Genomic DNA, 20,630 nt, shown 5'->3' with positions numbered 1-20,630 from the left:
AATAATATGGTAACTTAGAAGGCCTCAGATAATTGAAAATTAAACAATATCTAAAAAAACAGTTTGTAAAATAAAATCATAATGGAAATGAGAAAATATTTCAAATTGAATAATAAGGAAGATACAAGATATCAAAATTACTTAGATACAGCCAAAGCAGTACTTATAAGGACATTACAGGATTATATGTTAATATTAGAAACAAAATATGACTCATGCATTCACTTTACAAATCTAGAGAAAAATTAAACCCAACATAAGTAGAAGAAAGAGAATAATAAAAGAATCTATTAAATAAAAAACAAACAAAAGAGAAAGCTAACAAAACCAAGAGCTGGTATTTTATTTTAAAAAGTAATAAAGTTGACAAACCCCTAGCAAGACCGATCAAGAAAAAAAGAAAAGAATGCACAAACTACCAGTATTAGAAATGAAAAAGAAAATATTACTGAAGATTCTACAGACATTAAAGGATAACAAGATAATATTACAGTAAAACTGTATTGCAACAAATTTCAAAACTTAGATGAAATGAATAAATTCTTTGAAAAATACAACTTACCAAAATTGACAAAAGATGAAATTGAAAATCTGAATAGGCATGTTCATATTAAGTAAATTTGTAATAAAAAACTTCTCAAAAAGAAAAGGATAGGCCAGGTTGTCTATTAGCCATTTCTATCACAAGTTTAAGAAAGAAAGACTACTAGTCTTATGTACCTCTTTCAGAAAACAGAAGAGAGAATACTTCCCCATTCATATTATGAGGCTATCATACTCTGATACCAAAACCTAACCAAAATATTATAAGAAAACCAAATAAACAATAGTCCTCATGAATGCAGATTCAAAATTCTTTAACAAAATATTAACTAATTAGATCTAGAAATAGATAAAAGTGGTAATACCTCATGGCCAAGTGGTGTTTATCTCAGCAATTTAAGGTTAGATTAATATGCTTTTAAAAAATCAGATATTATAAGTCACCACATTAATAGAATAAAGGAGAAAATTTATATGATCATCCTGTTTGATGCAGAAAAAAGCATTTGACAAAATTCAACACCTATCTATAATAAAAACTCTCCGGAAAAAAAAATAGAACAGTTCTTCCTCAATTGTGGTAAAGGCCATCTACCTAAAACCATACTTAATAATGAAATATACACTTTTCCCTTAAGATCAGGAACCAGGCATGGATATTTGTTCAAACTAATACCATTCAACGTCATACTGGAAGTCCTGGCTAGTTGAAACAAGGCAAGAAAAAGAAATAAAAAGCTACAAATTAGAAAGGAAAAAGTAATATGGTTTTTATTCATAAACAACATACTTATTTGCATAAGAAATCTGAAGACATCTACAACACTAGAACTACTAAGTAAATTTGGCAAGGCTGAGGATACAAAGTTAATATACAAAAATCAGTTGTTTCTCTACGTAGTAGCAAACAACTAGAAAATGAAGAATTTTAAATTACGTTTACTGTAGCATCTAAAAGCACCCAGTACTTAGAAATGAATGTGCCCAAAATGTGCAAGACATCTACAATGGAAACCACAAAATTTTAACAAAAGAAAATAAAGAACACCTAATAAGTGGAGGAATATATGCTGTTCATACATTAAATAGTGTCAGTTTTCTTTCAGTTGCTCTATAGAACCATTGCAATTGTAATCAAAACTCCCAATAAGCTTTTCTTATAGAAGTTGACAAGTTGATTCTAAAATTTATACAGAAAAGCAAAGGGTCTAGACTAGTCAAATCAATATGCAGAAAGAATAAAGCTTCTATCAGATTTCAAGAGTTACTCTAAAGCTACAGGATTCAAGACAGTGTTAATCAGACTAAGAGTAGAAAAATAGATCAGTAGACAAAATAAAGTAGCCAGAAATAGATCCATACATATAAGGCCAATTGATTTCTTTACAAAGAACTCAAGGTAATTGAACGTGAAAGTAAAGTCTCTTCCACACATGGTTAACAAGGCTGAACTGGATAAGTATGTGTGTGTGTGGGGGGGGGGGGGATGGTGACAATATTGGGGTGGGTTAATGATTTCTTTGGGAGGACACACAAATCACTGAACATAAAAAGAAAGGATAATTTGGAATTTATGAAAGTTTAAAACTTCCCCCCAGAAGGCACCTTTAGTAAGCCTTCAGTTGCTGGGAGGGAAAGTGTGCGGCTGCACTGGGGGTTGCCAGGGCTACTCAGGCGTTGCCTTCCCTGGTAGCTTGTTATTATACTAGCTCACACAAGTAGAAAGTAAAAGCATAATGGAAGGATGACTGAGACAAAAATGCCAAAAGATTGTGGTGGAACACATTCACGCCATCCTGGCTATGTTGTGAGGTTGTGATAGGATTAAACAGAACACAGGAAGCTTATCATCCCTTGGCCCAGCGACTGCTCTAATGGGGAAGAGCCATGGTTAAAACATCCTTCATTCCTGGCCAGTGGAGGCTGGGCCTGATCTTATACTTTCATTGGTTTCCCGCTCCGTTTTGTGTTCTACCTCCCAGATCTGCCCTGTTCTCCCCATGTTGGTTTATTTGTTTTTCTGGATCCTCTCTTCTTAATAATTTGCAAGTGACCAAAAGTAGTTTTCATATATTTTTGTCTTACTTTCCCATCAGTTTGAGTTAAACCAAATAAACAAAAACAAACAACAAAAAAACAAAAAACAAAAATAAAGGAAAAAAGAAAGAAACCCTACTAGCCCTTCTTACCTAACTGCTTTAGTATGGCACCAGAAAAAATTCTAGTTTCATCCCACTCACACAAGATCAGTGCCTTTTGCCTCCTCAACCCATGTCCTTCCAGGTTTTAGCAGGAGTCAGGAGATTAGGAGGCAACCAGAGATCTGTGTACACATTCTCCCTTCATACCTATGCGATGAGCCAGAGGGGAACTATAGCTTCTAAAATACATATGAAAAATTTTCTTAAAATTCTAAAGGCTTTCCCAATACATGGGAGTATTGTAATGCCAATGTGAAGCCAGTTACTGCACCAAAAATGTGATAGTCGTTCAGTCTCACAAAAGAACACACACACTTAATGAAGTTTAAGAACAGCCCTGGGGTGCCTGGATGGCTCAGTTGGTTAAGCAGCCGGCTCTTGATTTTGGCTCAGGTCATGATCTCATGGTCCTGGAATCAGTCCCCTCATGGGGCTGCGAGCTTAGCAGGGAATCTGCTTGAGGATTCTTTCTCGCTCTTCCTCTCCCTCTGCCACCTCCCCCCCATCGCCACTCACCCCCCTCCCTGCTCACTGGTATGTGCTCGCTCTCTCTCAAACAAATAAATCTTAAGGAAAAAAAACCAGCCCAAACTGACCTATAGTCATGAAAAGTTATTACAGATGCAGAATCCACAGAGCTTAGCACCTGACTAGACACTGTGGAAAGGTAGGAGGCCCCTCTGACAGCCCTTTGAAGCTTTTGCAGCTAAGTGCCCTTGCCCTCTCACCTTCCCCACCCCCACCCCCTGCAGACAGTCTGCTGCTGCAAGAGCGTTCTATTGCTAGTGAGTCAGCAACAAGCAGGAAAGGTTAAAAATACATTAAAATAAACAGTGCTCCTCAGTTATCCAGATAACTAAACACATGCGCAGAGAAAAAATGCATACTAAAATTCTGTTTAAGGTCTTGCTTAAATTAAGCAATCTCGATGTGATGATACTCAGGGAGAGATACGACGTCTTCACATGAAGCAATAGGAAACAGGCCAAGGATCTGCTCCTTTCCTTCTCAGTCTCTCTCTGCCTCTCCTTTCAGTGTCTCTTTCTGCATCTGGGCCAAACTTTTCCATCTCCATTCCAGTTCTCTGGCATCCTAGGGCCGGCCTCATTGGGCTCTTCCAATCTGAGCAGTAGACCATGTCCTGAATAGCTTCTTCCCTCCTACTTTCCATAAAACTCCCCATCCTGTGCCTATTCCTTTAAGAACTGATTCTATCCAAAGTGGCTTTCAGTTAGTTGTCATCACTCTAATCCTTTCAGATAAATTTTGATAGGGATCTTTTGAAGATATAAAAAGTTATTTTAGGGTGCCTGGGTGGCTCAGTTGGTTGAGCGACTGCCTTTGGCTCAGGTCAGGATCCTGGAGTCCTGGGATCAAGTCCCGCATTGGGCTCCCTGCTCAGCAGGGAGCCTGCTTCCCCCTCTGACCCTCCTCCCTCTCATGCTCTCTATCATTCTCTCAATAAATAAATAAAAATCCTTAAAAAAATTATTTAAAAAAAGTTATTTTAATGGTAAGTATTTTAAGCATTGTGATAACCTGCAAGAAAAAATATTTTTGAATAATTTATCTTTTTGTTGAAGGCTTTAAGATTATGTGATTTGTAACACATCCTTATGAGAACATAGTAGCAGTCTTACCAAAGGTTATTCCAAGAGCTCCACCTTTTCTTTGTGACTGGGACATATTGTCATGCCTCCGAGTCTGTCTTAGTGAACTTCGTTTGTTAAACCTAAGAAGGCAGCTGAATTCAGAGCTGTTGATTCCTAAATGAAAACACTGTCGTTCATTCACTCAGTAAGCAAAATGGAACATACTGCCCAGTAGAGGAGAGAGAGATAAAAGTGATATTTTTAAGCAATGTAATATGTTCCATAATAAAGATATGAGCAAAAGACCCTGTGAGCACAGAGAAAGGAGGTACTATGTATGAAATATAGGCAAGGCTACAAAAAGAAGTAAATGTAGAATAAAGAGTAGGGAAGTGGCTGGGTGAAAAAGGGAAAAGAATGTCCTAGGTCCGATGGCACAAATACAGGCACAGAGTTATGAAAGTCTATGCTCATTTAGGTATTCAAAGTTGCATGTGGCTAGAGCATGGATACATGTTAGATGGTATTGGAAGAGAAGACAATAAAAGCTTGTGGAGACATATACAAAGGGGAATTAAGTAGTATTCCTAGAAACATCTTTATTCCTGTGTCCTTGAGCCTGTGGCATATGGTTCCAAAGACCACTTTTCCAGGTGATACCATCTTTCCAAGTGATCCAGGACATGGCCATATATATACTTTAGTCTGAGAAAGACTAGAGGCAAAAGACAATGGAGTAGAGAAGTAGAGGGACTGTGAAGTGTGGGTGTACAGGAGTACAGAGGATAGGACAAGAGTGGAGGAGGGAAGTTACTGCAAGAATTTCAAAGGGAGAAGGTCTATGCCTAAATATAGAACACTCATCCGAAGAACAGCTTAGGTTGTGGGGCAATTAGTCACTTGACTTTTTACCAACATGGAAATGCAACTTTTGGAGACCAAACAACTTTTCATTAAAAAGTAGAGGGAACATTCCTTGAAAATGTTAACAATTTAGAGTAATTCCACCATTGACATGTTTAAATTACTCTCATCTTGGGCAAGTCACTTAACCTCCTAAGTATCTCAATTCAGGGAAAGAAATAATCAAGGACGTAATAAACAGCAAAAATCCCATGTGCAGATTGGTTTTTATTATTGGTAATGACTATGTGTTAAACAGAGTACTCCAGGACAGGAAAGTGAATCAAAGGAGGACTGAAAATATATTGAGAAAACCCATTTGTTATTGCTTACTGACAAATTCTGAAGAGCTTTTATGGTATCCTACAGTTAAACTTAGATTTTTATTTTCAGCTCCTTTATTTGGAAGTGAGTTATAAGAATGTGTCCTCTCCAAAAGGGGTGAGGCAGTGAATGACTCAGACTGAATCAGGCTGGCTCAGCAGTTCCCTCACCATAGGGATCTCATATTATTTATGTTACTTCACCATTGAGAGAATTTATAAGGATTGGGTAGAATCACCTAATGCTCACTTTAAACAGAAATAAAAGTAATTCTGCATCAATCTTTAAGGAAAATATATAGGAGAAACAATTACACTACTCTAGTTGACATAGTGCTTTCCCATACAATTTTCCCATCCTGTGGTACAGGGAGAAAGGGGATTATTAACTCAACTTTCTAGGTGAGGAAGGAGATGGTCAGAAGGATGCTCAAGGTCATGCAGTTAGTAAGTGACAGAGCAGTCCCTTGTGTCTTCAAATACTATAATCTTTCCACCTCGTGCCTCTGCTTCTCAAGAAATATATGCTTATTTCTGCCCAGGGCATTGAGAGTTCGTACTGGCAAGGGTGACTTCTTCACAAAGGCACACATATGACTGACAGGCCAATTCTGAGCCTGGGATGTGACTACAGCTTGAATAATTACTTTTCCAGACTTTTAGTGTAAGTTGTGGTTCAAAGAACCTAATGTTTTGTATAGTCTGCACAATTTCTTCAACAAATTTGGAAGGATCTTTGGACTATGAAAGAAAGACAGTTTTTCCAATGAATGGTCTATGCAAGACTGTCAATGAAAAGGATGACCCACCAAGCTAAGGTAAACAGATGGGCCATGGCCAAGGGACAGGGGCCACCTAAGGACCAGGAAATGGCACAACTGATCAAGTTTTTTGTGTATTCTTTTCTTGGCTTTAAAAAAGCTTTTGGTCATTAAGCATCTTATTATATATTGTGGTCTCTTTATCATTTTTTTCTCTTTTCTCCTCAAAATGCTGTACTTTAATTCTTTTTGTGTGTATGTGAACTCTTTTTCACCTTGTTTCTTTATTGAGGTCTGGGGTTTTTAAGATCCTCCAGTTTCTCTTCATTTTTCTATATGTTGCCACCTCCATTTAATGTCACTTCATAGGTATTACATATGGTACCTTCTCCTCTTTGCCCTCTCATCCCAATACTTAGAAACAGCCTCCCACACCCCAGAGGCAAGGTTCAAATGCAACCTCCCCACAGCCTGTTTTGAGTAAGCCATCCTTGTGGAAGACAAACTCGGGGTCCGACAGGGGGGAGAGTGGTCACTCTGCTCTGACTCCCTCAGTGAAAGTGCTGTGCAGTGTCCTTCGAGGAACCCGTGTGTGTGTGTGTGTGTGTGTGTGTGTGTGTGTGTAAGTGTAACTCACTGGGTGGCCAAGCCTGGCAAGGCTGTCAGGATGAACATGTGATTCTTTCTTTTAAATGTTAAAGATTTATAGTGATTATGGCAAATTCGTCAGAAATCTTTTCATGTGTTTTTTCATTCCTTTATTGTAAGAGTAATATATTTTCATTGTAAAAAAAATCAACTAGCACCAAAGGATATAAGTTAAATAGTAAAAATCCCCCTCTCCCTCCCTGCCTCCTCCACTCCCAGTCCACCTACCCCAGAGGTAAATAATCTTGATAGTTTATGGTGTGCAACCATACTTTCTTTTTTACATATATACAAGCAGAATAATATTTTTATTACTGTTCTGCAACTTTGTTTTCATTTAAACAATTTCTCTTAAAGATGTTTTTACAGCAACAAAATCAGATCCACTTAATATTTTAAATTTCCTGGTTTTCCCTTTTGTATGGATGTAACAGGAATTATAGATTTAAGCTGTCCCCTCTGGGTAGACAATGTTTTCAATGTTTTTGCTGTTGCAAATAATTCTTTAGTGAATATTGGACATAAATATTTGCATATTTTGTATGCATGTATATGTAGGACATTTTTCTGGAAATGTTTTAACATTTAAGAGAAAGAATCACATGTTCATCCTAACAGCCTTGCCAGGCTTGGCCACCCAGTGAGTTACACACACACACACACACATTTTCTGGAAAAAAAATTTTCTGCATTTTATTAGTTTTTGAACACTTTCTTCACCCTTCCCTAGTCTTAGTCTGAGCTGTGGCTACACCAGCTCCACATGTGGCTTGCTTCTGAGCTGTAAACTAGTATCAGTGGCTCTTAACTCTTGTTAAAACTACCTGTAGAGGAGTTTTTAAAAGGCAGGTTATTCAGACTGTGCCCTGGAACTACTGACTCAAAGTTTCTACAAGGGAAACCAGGGCTTTGACATGCTCTAATACCATAGTGATTCTGTTGAGTCAGAGTTGAAGACCATCGAATTGGTTTTGGCCTCCAAATTTTCCCATGATTATGGCTGCCCCTTCTCTCTGACTCAGTAGTTCAGTTTCTGGGATGTCACTCTTTTCTTTCATAATTTTCTTCATGAATCATTCCAGTTTTATTTTTTAGCTTTTATTTTCCCATTTGTTAATTGCATTCTTATCTTTAGTTATATTTTTCATTTCTTTTTACTTGAAAATTATTTTTACCCATAAACATTATTCAGTTGAACCCCTCCATGTTTACTACACTGAACAAGCTGGTCAGAGTTCTCAGTGATCAGGCATTCTACATCTAGTCACCATCAAAAACCCCTATCTTTGCCTTATTACTCTTTCATACACAATGGTTGGCAATGAGGCATCATGATAATGAGCTTGTACTGTAGACTCAGGCCAGGTTTAAACCCCAGCTCTGCCACCTACTAGCTGTGTGACCTTGCACAAATTCCTCAACTTTTCTGTGCTTTGGGTTCCCCACATGAAAAGTGGAGAATATTACTAATGCCTACCTTAAAGGATTTTTGTAAGGAATAAGTAATTTGTTTCATGTAGGACACCTTGAAAGTAACTGGAATATAGCAAGTACTCATTAGATATAATTATTGTTATTACCCAACTCCCCCCCAAAAAAGATTGTGAGACAGACCCCTGAGGGGCTTCTCTCTCTTCCGGTATAGGTTTTCACTTTCTTTGATTTCTTCATCTGGTTATACATTGCCATCTACTTTCCATCTTCCAGAATTTTGTTGATATCTATCATCTTTTGGCATTTCTACTCATACTCTCTTTGGTCTTGAGTGTTTTACCATCATTAACTAGAGTTTCCAGAAGTAGCAGACATACACATGTTCAATTTGCCAGGTTTAACTTGAAGTCTTCATTCTTTCTTAGTCACAATTTAAACATAGACATAAATACTTGACAAGATCTAAATTATTTCTCCCAACCCACCATGACCATATCATATTTATCTCATTGTTTAAAAACATTAAAACCAAAAAAGTCATTTCTCAGCAGTTCCTAGTCATGAGCTATATGCAACAATCCCAGAATTGTGAACTTCATGATGAATTGGACTCCATGGAGAGACAGCCTTGATAGATTTCTTTTCATCTTTTGAACATTTCTCCTTTAGGGGCGTCTGGGTGGCTCAACTGGTTAAGCATCTGCCTCTGGCACAGGCCATGCTCTCCATGTCCTGGGACCAAGCCCCACGTCAGGCTCCCTACTCAGCAGGGAGTCTGCTTCTCCCTCTCCTTCTGCCCCTCCCCCCCCTCCTTCTACTGGTGCTCTCTCTCTCTCTCTGTTTCTCTAATGAATAAAAAAGAAAAAACTAAAGATTTCTCCTTTAAAATTATTATTCACATTATCCTTTCTCTAAATGCATGCCCTATGTATTTAATGGCTTTTTATTCTATATTCTTCTTACATAATTCACTGTGAACATAACAGCATTTCTGACAATTATTAAAAGTACGGTTGCTTTTTGTGGTAGATAGCTTCTAAGATGGCCCCAATGATTCCTGCTTCCTCGTATTTACAGCCTGTGCAGTTCCCTCCCCTTGACTAACCTGTTTCTAATCAATAAAACACATCAGTGTGAAATGAAAGAATGTCACTTCCATGATGAGGTTATAAAAGATTACAACTTCCATCTTGCAAACAGACTTTCTCTTGCTAGCTTCACGGAAGTAAGTTGTTATGCTGGAGAGCTCCACATGGCAAGGAACTGAGAGAGGCCTCCCACCAACAGCCAGCTCAGGGCCCCACTTCCCTCAGCCCTCAAGGAACCAAATCCTGTCAACAACCACATGAGCTTAGAAGTGTATCCTTTCCCAACTGAGCTTTCAGATGAGACCCCAGCCCTGATTAATACTTTCATTATAGTCTTGTGAGAGACCTTGAGACCAGCAATGCTTAGATTGCTAACCCACAGATACTGTGAGATAGTAGATATGTGTTGTTTTAAGCTGCTAAGTTTGTATAATTTGTTATGCATCAATAGACAACAAATACACCTGGCTTTTCCGGCCTTACCCATCATACTACAGCTCTCCTACTGCTTTAAAGACATAGTTTGCCTTGTCTGTTTCTTTCACATTCCCTCTATACTCCATTCTCAACTCCACAGTATTCAGAAGCTTCTTTTCTGTCGGTATTTGAAGATACATGTACAAGAGGACTAAACAGATTTCTGATTCAAATGTGACAAATATCCAAAGTAATTCTCATGTTAATAATAAAACTGGCATTTTCTATTTATCTGTGGTTTATTAAATGATTCTATAAATACGATAGGATTTTGCATTATCTTCATTAAACTGTTGAGGAAACTGAATCCCACAGAACGTAAGGGATTTGTAGGTTGTATGTCTAATTAGTGGTAGAGGCCAGACTAGCATTTATGGCAGCCAACTCCAAATTCTTTTTTTATCAATTGCACTAGGCTGCAAAATCTCTTCCACCTGATTGGTAGGCAAATCATATTTGCATTATTTTACAAATGAAAATTTTCATCTTTTATATCTTTTTCTCTTATCCGATCTCTTCTCCTGCCTCATATATATTTTCCTTAAGCTAGTTAATTCATTCCATGTATGTGTTTATTTTCATTTGGCTCTAAACCAGGTATATCATTCTACCAGCAATCACAGCAAAAATTTCTAAGATACCTGTTGCATATATTTTATATTCTGAATTAAGTAAAGTCCCCCAGGTTTTATGGCCTTTCATTATCACTCCATTTACCAACTCCTGTACTATTCTTTGTCCATTATTTTTTTTAAAAATTGAATCTATAAATCATTGATCATATTTAAGCTCATTTGTTTCTGAACCTGTTCATTCTCAAGAGATATATTTCTACCTCTCTAACAATTTATTAGTTCACAGATAAATTATACCTTTCTTATTATCAAATTTTAGGAGAGGACCCAGAAGGCTTAACTTTACACTCCCATTATCTGCATGGATTAAACTAAAAGATTCAGTTATTCTGTGTTGTCTTACCATTTATTATGCTCCTGGAAGAGATATTGGAATAGATTTTTTACTTAAATTAACTTTTTTTTCTAATTATAGAAAAATTTTAAAATACTAAGAAGTATGTGCATACTTAATACTAAAACCAGAAAATCACTGGCAATACTGTTAAGTTTGTGAGATATATATATTGACATATATACCCACATATACATATATATCTTTATATTTACTCAAACCAATCCTGAGGGGCGGAGCAAGATGGCGGAGAGTAGGCGACCTGGATTTGGTCTGGTCTCAGGAATTCAGCTGGATAGGGATCAAACCATTCTGAACACCTATGAACTCAACAGGAGATTGAAGAAAAGAATAGCAACAACTCTCTGAACAGAAAAGCGACCACTTTCTGGAAGACAAAATGACAAGACGGAAAAAATCACTTCAACAAAAAGAACAAGAGGTAGTACCGACTGCCAGGGACCTACTCAATACAGACATTAGTACGATGTTGGATCTAGAGTTCAGAATGATCACTTTAAAGATACTAGCTGGGCTTGAAAAAAGCATGGAAGTTATTAGAGAAACCCTTTCTGGAGAAATAAAAGAACTAAAATTTAACCAAGTTGAAATCAAAAAGGCTATTAATGAGGTGCAATCAAATATGGGGGTGCTAACTGCTAGGATGAATGAGGCAGAAGAGAGAATCAGTGATATAGAAGACCAAATGATGGAATATAAAGAAGCTGAGAAAATGAGAGATAAACAACTACTGGATCACGAGGGCAGAATTCGAGAGATAAGCGATACCATAAGATGAAACAAGATTAGAATAATTGGGATCCCAGAAGAAGAAGAAAGAGAGAGAGGGGCAGAAGGTATATTGGAGCAAATTATAGCAGAGAACTTCCCTAATTTGGGGAAGGAAACAGGCATAAAAATCCAGGAAGCACAGAGAACCCCTCTCAAAATCAATAAAAATAGGTCAACACCCCGACATCTAATAGTAAAACTTACGAGCCTCATAGACAAAGAGAAAATCCTGAGAGCAGCTCGGGAGAAGAGATATGTAACCTACAATGGTAGAAACATTAGATTGGCAATAGACCTATCCACAGAGACCTGGCAGGCCAGAAAGGACTGGCAGGATATATTCAGAGCACTAAATGAGAAAAATGCAGCCAAGAATACTATATCCAGCTAGGCTGTCATTGAAAATAGAAGGAGAGATAAAAAGCTTCCAGGACAAACAAAAACTAAAGGAATTTGCAAACACGAAACCAGCCCTACAAGAAATATTGAAAGAGGTCCTCTAAGCAAAGAGAGAGCCTAAAAGCAACATTGACCAGAAAGGAACACAGACAATATACGGTAACAGTCACCTTACAGGCAATACAATGGCACTAAATTCCTATCTTTCAATAGTTACCCTGAATGTAAATGGGCTAAATGCCCCAATCAAAAGACACAGGCTATCAGATTGGATTAAAAAACAAGACCCATCGATATGCTGTCTACAAGAGACTCATTTTAGACCCAAAGACACCCCCAGATTGAAAGTGAGGGGGTGGAAAACCATTTACCATGCTAATGGACACCAAAAGAGAGCTGGGGTGGCAATCCTTATATCAGACAAATTAGATTTTAAACCAAAGACTGTAATAAGAGATGAGGAAGGACATTATATCCTACTTAAAGGGTCTATCCAACAAGAAGATCTAACAATTGTAAATATCTATGTCCCTAACATGGGATCAGCCAATTATACAAGGCAATTAATAACAAAAGCAAAGAAACATATCAACAACAATTCAATAATAATGGGGGACTTCAACACCGCCCTCACTGAAATGGACAGATCAACTAAGCAAAAGATCAACAAGGAAATAAAGACTTTAAATGACACACTGGACCAAATGGACTTCACAGACATATTCAGAACATTCCATCCCAAAGCAACAGAATACACATTCTTCTCTAGTGCCCATGGAACATTCTCCAGAATAGATCACATCCTAGGTCACAAATCAGGTCTCAACCGGTACCAAAAGATTGGGATCATTTCCTGCCTATTTTCAGACCACAATGCTTTGAAACTAGAACTCAATCACAAGAGGAAAGTCGGAAAGAACTCAAATACATGGAGGCTAAAGAGCATCCTACTAAAGAATGAATGGGTCAACTGGGAAATTAAAGAAGAATTAAAAAAATTCATGGAAACCAATGAAAATGAAAACACAACTATTCAAAATCTTTGGGATGCAGCAAAGGCAGTCCTAAGAGGAAAGTATATAGCAATACAAGCCTTTCTCAAGAAACAAGGAAGGTCTCAAATACACAACCTAATCCTACACCTAAAGGAGCTGGAGAAAGAACAGCAAATCAAGCCTAAACCCAGCAGGAGAAGAGAAATAATAAAGGTCAGAGCAGAAATCAATGAAATAGAAACTAAAAGAACAGTAGAACAGATCAATGAAACTAGGAGCTGGTTCTTTGAAAGAATCAACAAGATAGATAAACCCCTGGCCAGACTTATCAAAAAGAAAAGAGAAATGACCCAAATCAACAAAATCATGAATGAAAGAGGAGAGATCACAACCAACACCAAAGAAATACAAACAATTATAAGAACATATTATGAGCAACTCTATGCCAGCAAATTAGATAACCTGGAAGAAATGGAGGCATTCCTAGAGATGTATCAACTACCAAAACTGAACCAGGAAGAAATAGAAAACCTGAACAGACCTATAACCACTAAGGAAATTGAAGCAGTCATCAAAAATCTCCCAACAAACAAAAGCCCAGGGCCAGATGGCTTCCCAGGGGAATTCTACCAAACATTTCAAGAAGAATTAATACCCATTCTTCTGAAACTGTTCCAAAAAATAGAAATGGAAGGAAAACTTCCAAACTCATGTTATGAGGCCACCATTACCTTGATCCCAAAACCAGACAAAGACCCCCTCAAAAAGGAGAATTACAGACCAATATCCCTGATGAACATGGATGCAAAAATTCTCACCAAAATACTAGCCAATAGGATCCAACAGTACATCAAAAGGATTATTCACCACGACCAAGTGAGATTTATCCCTGGGCTGCAAGGTTGGTTCAACATCTGCAAATCAATCAACGTGATACAATACATTAACAAAAGAAAGAACAGGAACCATATGATCCTCTCAATAGATGCAGAAAAAGCATTTGACAAAGTACAGCATCCTTTCTTGATCAAAACTCTTCAGAGTATAGGGATAGAGGGTACATATCTCAATATCATAAAAGCCATCTATGAAAACCCACAGCGAATATCATTCTCAATGGGGAAAAACTGAGAGCTTTCCCCCTAAGGTCAGGAACATGGCAGGGATGTCCACTATCACCACAGCTATTCAACATAGTATTAGAAGTCCTAGCCACAGCAATCAGACAACAAAAAGAAATCAAAGGCATCTAAGTCGGCAAAGAAGAAGTCAAACTCTCACTCTTTGCAGATGATATGATACTTTATGTGGAAAACCCAAAAGACTCCACCCCAAAACTGCTAGAACTCATACAGGAATTCAGTAAAGTGGCAGGATATAAAATCAATGCACAGAAATCAGTGGCATTCCTATACACCAACAACAAGACAGAAGAAAGAGAAATTAAGGAGTCGATCCCATTTACAATTGCACCCAAAACCATAAGATACCCAGGAATAAATCTAACCAAAGAGGCAAAGGATCTGTACTCAGAAAACTATAAAATACTCATGAAAGAAATTGAGGAAGACACAAAGAAATGGAAAAACGTTCCATGCTCATGGATTGGAAGAACAAATATTGTGAAGATGTCAATGCTACCTAGAGCAATCTACACATTCAATGCAATCCCCATCAAAATACCATCCACTTTTTTCAAAGAAATGGAACAAATAATCCTAAAATTTGTATGGAACCAGAAAAGACCCCGCATAGCCAGAGGGATGTTGAAAAAGAAAAGCAAAGCTGGCGGCATCACAATTCCGGACTTCCAGCTCTATTACAAAGCTGTCATCATGAAGACAGTATGGTACTGACACAAAAACAGACACATAGATCAATGGAACAGAATAGAGAGCCCAGAAATGGACCCTCAACTCTATGGTCAACTCATCTTCGACAAAGCAGGAAAGAATGTCCAATGGAAAAAAGACAGTCTCTTCAACAAATGGAGTTGGGAAAATTGGACAGCCACATGCAGAAGAATGAAACTGGACCATTTCCTTACACCACACACAAAAATAGACTCCAAATGTTTGAAAGACCTAAATGTGAGACAGGAGTCCATCCAAATCCTAAAGGAGAACACAGGCAGCAACTTCTTCGACCTCAGCCGCAGCAACTTCTTCCTAGAAACATCGCCAAAGGCAAGGGAAGCAAGGGCAAAAATGAACTATTGGGACTTCATCAAGATAAAAAGCTTTTGCAAAGCAAAAGAAACAGTCAACCAAACCAAAAGACAACCGACAGAATGGGAGAAGATATTTGCAAATGACATATCAGATAAAGGGCTAGTATCCAAAATCTATAAAGAACTTATCAATCTCAACACCCAAAGAGCAAAGAATCCAATCAAGAAATGGGCAGAAGACATGAACAGACATTTTTCCAAAGAAGACATCCAAATGGCCAACAGACACATGAAAAGGTGCTCAATATTGCTCAGCATTAGGGAAATCCAAATCAAAACCTCAATGAGATACCACCTCACACCAGTCAGAATGGCTAAAATTAACAAGTCAGGAAATGACAGATGTTGGCGGGGATGCGGAGAAAGGGGAACCCTCCTACACTGTTGGTGGGAATGCAAGCTGGTGCAGCCACTCTGGAAAACAGTATGGATGTTCCTCAAAAAGTTGAAAATAGAGCTACCATACGATCCAGCAATTGCACTACTGGGTATTTACCCCAAAGATACAAATGTAGTGATCCGAAGGGGTATGTGCACCCCGATGTTTATAGCAGCAGTGTCCACAATAGCCAAACTGTGGAAAGAGCCAAGATGTCCACCGACAGATGAATGGATAAAGAAGATGTGGTATGTATATATATATATATGTATATACACAATGGAATACTATGCAGCCATCAAAAGGAATGAGATCTTGCCATTTGCAACGATGTGGATGGAACTGGAGGGTATTATGCTGAGCGAACTAAGTCAAACAGAGAAAGACATGTATCATATGACCTCACTGATATGAGGAATTCTTAATCCCAGGAAACAAACTGAGGGTTGCTGGAGGGGGGGGTGGGGTGGGAGGGATGGGGTGACTGGGTGATAGACACTGGGGAGGGTATGTGCTCTGGTAAGCGCTGTGAATTGTGCAAGACTGTTGAATCTCAGATCTGTACCTCTGAAACAAATAATGCAATATATGTTAAGAAAAAAAAAAGAAGAAGAAGAAGAAGATAGCAGGAGGGGAAGAATGAAGGGGGGAAACCGGAGGGGGAGATGAACCATGAGAGACGATGGACTCTGAAAAACAAACAGAGGGTTCTAGAGGGGAGGGGGGTGGGAGGATGGGTTAGCCTGGTGATGGGTATTAAAGAGGGCAGGTTCTGCATGGAGCACTGGGTGTTATGCACAAACAATGAATCATGGAACACTACATCTGAAACTAATGATGTAATGTATGGTGATTAACATAACAATAAAAAATAAAAAAAGAAAAACCAATCCTTGCTTAATAAAAATTTGCAGTAAGATTTTGAACTGAACCCTAAAAAGAGTTTATGACCATTTCAAAGAATATAAATTTCATAGTAACAAAACAAAGCCAAAAATATCTTAACTGCATTACTTTGGTCATAATCTCACCACTCTGCTCACTGGTGTGTTTTTCTCAGAGGAACATGTAGTTCACTCATAAGAGCATCAAGAGAGAAAATAGGAAGCAGAACCATAGCTTTAGATTTTTTGTTTCTTTGTTTTTGCCTTTTTGATAATTATAGAAAACATAATTTTGAGATGGACTTCTTAATAGGAATAAACAATACATTCTTCCCATTGGCTTTTATGGGTAGCCCCTTCATGATCTGCTTTCTGGAACAAATTAAGAGTGTTAAATTAAGGGTAGTAAGCAGGGAGTAGATATGTTATTGTTTATGTGTATGTGTGTGTACATATATATTCATATATACAAATAAATTTTAAGCATAATCAATATCACACTGTATGCTCTCTCTATATTTTATGTGCTGTTTGTTTTTTCACCTAACATAAATCCCAAGAACTTTACCATATTCATTAATATTTTTGAGACCATGACTGTTAGGATGGTATAATCTTCTATCCTAAGTCATGCACCATAATTTACTCTTCACCAAAAAATTATTCCTTCTGAACACATGAGCTGAGGTTGTAAAAGTTTTAGACAAAAATTGTCATTTGTTTCTATATTTATTATGTTTGTTGGGATGGGGTATTTCTACAAAGGGCCTTTTCTTGTGGAGAGATAGGAAAACAGACCAGGGAGCAGCATACTGCTCTTCCCTCCACCTTGCTGTGCTTTCCTGTAGGCCTGTAGGCAGCTAAGTATCACATTTCTGAATGCTGCATCCTGGGAGTCCTAATCCCTGAATGGATGAAGAGGGGGAGCTGACCAAGAAAGGTAGTCATGGACAAGAAGGCTCCAGGACTGGCTGGAGGCTGAAATAGTCTCTGCACAGTTAGGGCATGACCAAAGATTTTTCAGTGTGCTTGTTTCATTTAGTAAAACCCTATGGGTCTCAGAATTAGACTCTGACAAGGAGTAGGAATGCAAATCTTTCCCTGTTATCTTTGGGCTTTCAGATCTTATTCTGGTTCAGAGAATGAGGCATGTGATGTTTTATTTAAAAGGTGCTTGTTAATTCGATACCATCTACCAGGCAGTGAGTAGAATCACCAGTGAGACTTTGGCATCTTGTCATCTTTGCCTTTAGTTTTTAGAGCTGTGACCCTTTTAAATTCTTTTTATCTTTTCAGGATTTTAGAGGAGCTATGTCAGGCATATCTCATCTGCTGTCACAGTAACCCCAATATGTTACTTATATATTATAAATATATAAAAGTTATGTATGCCCATTTTATATTTTAGTCTATTAATTTATCCCTCTTTTGTTGCTTTGAGTAATAGGCGCCAAGTGCAAGGTGATAAGTTCTAGACCATGGTTCTGTAAAGACATAATCACAATCATATTCCCTTTAATTTGTATGGTAATTGCATGCATGTAAAGTTGTATTAAGTAGTTTTTATTTTTTGTCATTTGGATCCAACTTTAGATATTTAAACATTTACAGGACACACATTTTCATCCTAAATATTTCCTGTGTACAGAATCATATTTCTTCCCAAATATAGAAAAAATAAATTTAGAACACAATCATGGAACTTCAAATCTACTTATTTTATCAAGCAGATCCTGTATAAGTGTCCTTTAATATACATAGTTCCACCTACATGATTCATTTCCAGCCTCCTACTTCAAGAGATAGCAAACCTGGTTGGATTAAGTAGTAGGTTTTAATATTAGATATTTCCAAGTGTTACCTTTGTGGACTGTCCTCCAAACAAGATACAGCTTTATTCTTCACTCGTTCAGAAAAGATTGTTGGGAGCACGGTAAACTGGAGAAGGGGTTAAGTGGCCCTGGAAAATATTGAACTAGTGAGACTCTTCCTTGTAGGATGAAGAAGGAAATTGTAGATGTGGCAGAGAGAGTCCTTAAAGCTTTAGAAGTCCTTCACATCCTTATCAAAAGACAACTTCATCAACAGAAGTCTTGTCACGGGCATCTGTCACTGTGCTCCCATTACCCAGTAATCTTTTTGTGTAAATAAAACTGTTCTGGGGCACCTGGGTGGCTCAGTCGGTTGAGCGTCTGCCTTCAGCTCAGGTCATGATCCCGGGGTCCTGGGATCGGGCCCCGCATCGGGCTCCATGTTCTGCGGGAAGCCTGCTTCTCCCTCTCCCACTCCCCCTGCTTGTGTTCCCTCTCTCGCTGTCTCTCTGTCAATTAAATTAAAAAAAAAAAAAAAAAAAAACTGTTCCTACACACCCACTAACATAAACACTAAAGCATGTTGCACCTCACTCACCTATACAAGTGGTTTAATTCACAACCAATTTCACTGAACTAAAGCAAATAACACTCGATGAGTAAGTTAAGAAAGTAGAACTGCTGGGTCCCATACCATCAGGAAACTGTTGCTCAGATCCTTAAAATACCAGGCCTAAAGCCAGAGCTTCACACCTTTCTTCTCAGAGCTCTGGGAAGAGCATTGGACTGTGCTAGCTTCTGACCATTTTACCTTTTCAGCATTCCTCTTCTGAAGGCACTGGGCCTTGCATCTCCTGAGCCGACACAGCAGAGGTTAATTTTCTATCTCTGGTGTTGTGTCTGTATTTACAAAAGAAAGTTATTCTATTTAAAAATGTTCTTCTATTTTGTGCATATTTGGAAAGCCTAATATTCTTTTCTCTTGTGGTTCTCTTTTCTTCCCCATTAGCTGTGTTCAGTATCCAAAGAGTATAGGCAATCAAGCTGACTTCAAAACTAACTGAAAAAAAAATTCATATTTGATGAAATGGGTGTATAATCTGTGCAGATTTGTTTATAATGAGGGGAATGCTTGGAAGGCCATTTCCAAAACAGCAGTGCTCTTTAAAAACACAATGCCTAGAGTATCCCACCACTAAGATCAGCTGATTGAATTTTGTAAGCATCTGAAAAAACTTCCAGTGTTGAAGAACCAAGTCCTTAAAATATACAGAGGGTCTTTCTTTCTCTCACCCTACCCTCCTAAACCTGCTTACAATCTATACCCTGTGCTCATGCATCCAGCAATTATGCATGCTCTTCGGTCCTTAGGGTACTCAGTGACTGACGTGGTACACTTATGTCCTGCTTCTCACACACTAAATATCTTTATGCCTTATCATTAGCCGCTAGTATTGAAAAGAGAATGGGGAAAGTTTTCTCTTGAAATATGTACTTTGAAAATATACCTGAGGCAGTTATTCTAGTAGAGGAACTTTTTATGGGTTCTGGTTGAAAAACAATCTTTTATAACCAGGGCAAATTAGGTAACCCCATTAAAGTTCAGTCTCTTTATCTTTAAAATGGGAATAATAAAGTATACCTAGACCCTAAATGTAAGGAAGATGTCTATCACAGTGATCAGTTGGGGTGGGGGGGCGCACGCACAGGCAGCTATTATGAATGCTACATAAAATGGCAGCTATTTGTATTATCATCATCATTCATAAATTCTTTGGCCCAGTGGCTTAGGTTTTCTCCATTTCTTCTTTTATGAAGGTTTGTTATAAAACTTGTCATTAACTTGGAATTTGGGAAGGGATAGTTACAATAATTTGTGATCTATACGTTTATATACATTATATTTAACAAGAAAAGTTGAAATACTGAGATTTGAAAAATACTGAAACTTCCTTATCTTTTTTCTCCCCCTTTCTCATTATGGAGTATATTAACTACTAAAAAGCTAGATCTGGGTTAGATGTTGTATAGACAACTTACACTCAATATATCAAAAAATAAACTTAACCATCTTTTGTCCCTCCTTCCCCTCTCCTTCCCTCCTTCCCTTCCTTTTTTTAAGTTTCTTTCCTTGGTTACCTATGATTGGTTACCTACTGTTGGCAGGTACAATACTAGGGAATGGGTATGCAATCATGAGT

At 37.9% G+C, this 20,630-nt stretch overlaps 1 protein-coding gene across 1 annotated transcript in view; it reads left to right on the top strand.

The window, feature by feature from the left end:
* GPR158 (G protein-coupled receptor 158) overlaps nucleotides 1–20,630 on the top strand; it is a 452,410-nt gene that overhangs the window by 368,252 nt on the left and 63,528 nt on the right. The window lies entirely within an intron of this gene.

The sequence above is a fragment of the Neomonachus schauinslandi genome, chromosome 5, assembly GCF_002201575.2.
Source record: "Neomonachus schauinslandi chromosome 5, ASM220157v2, whole genome shotgun sequence".
NCBI lineage: Eukaryota > Metazoa > Chordata > Mammalia > Carnivora > Phocidae > Neomonachus > Neomonachus schauinslandi.
The sequence above is the reverse complement of the archived record's forward strand: the minus strand, read 5'-3'. Positions and strand labels throughout refer to the sequence as shown.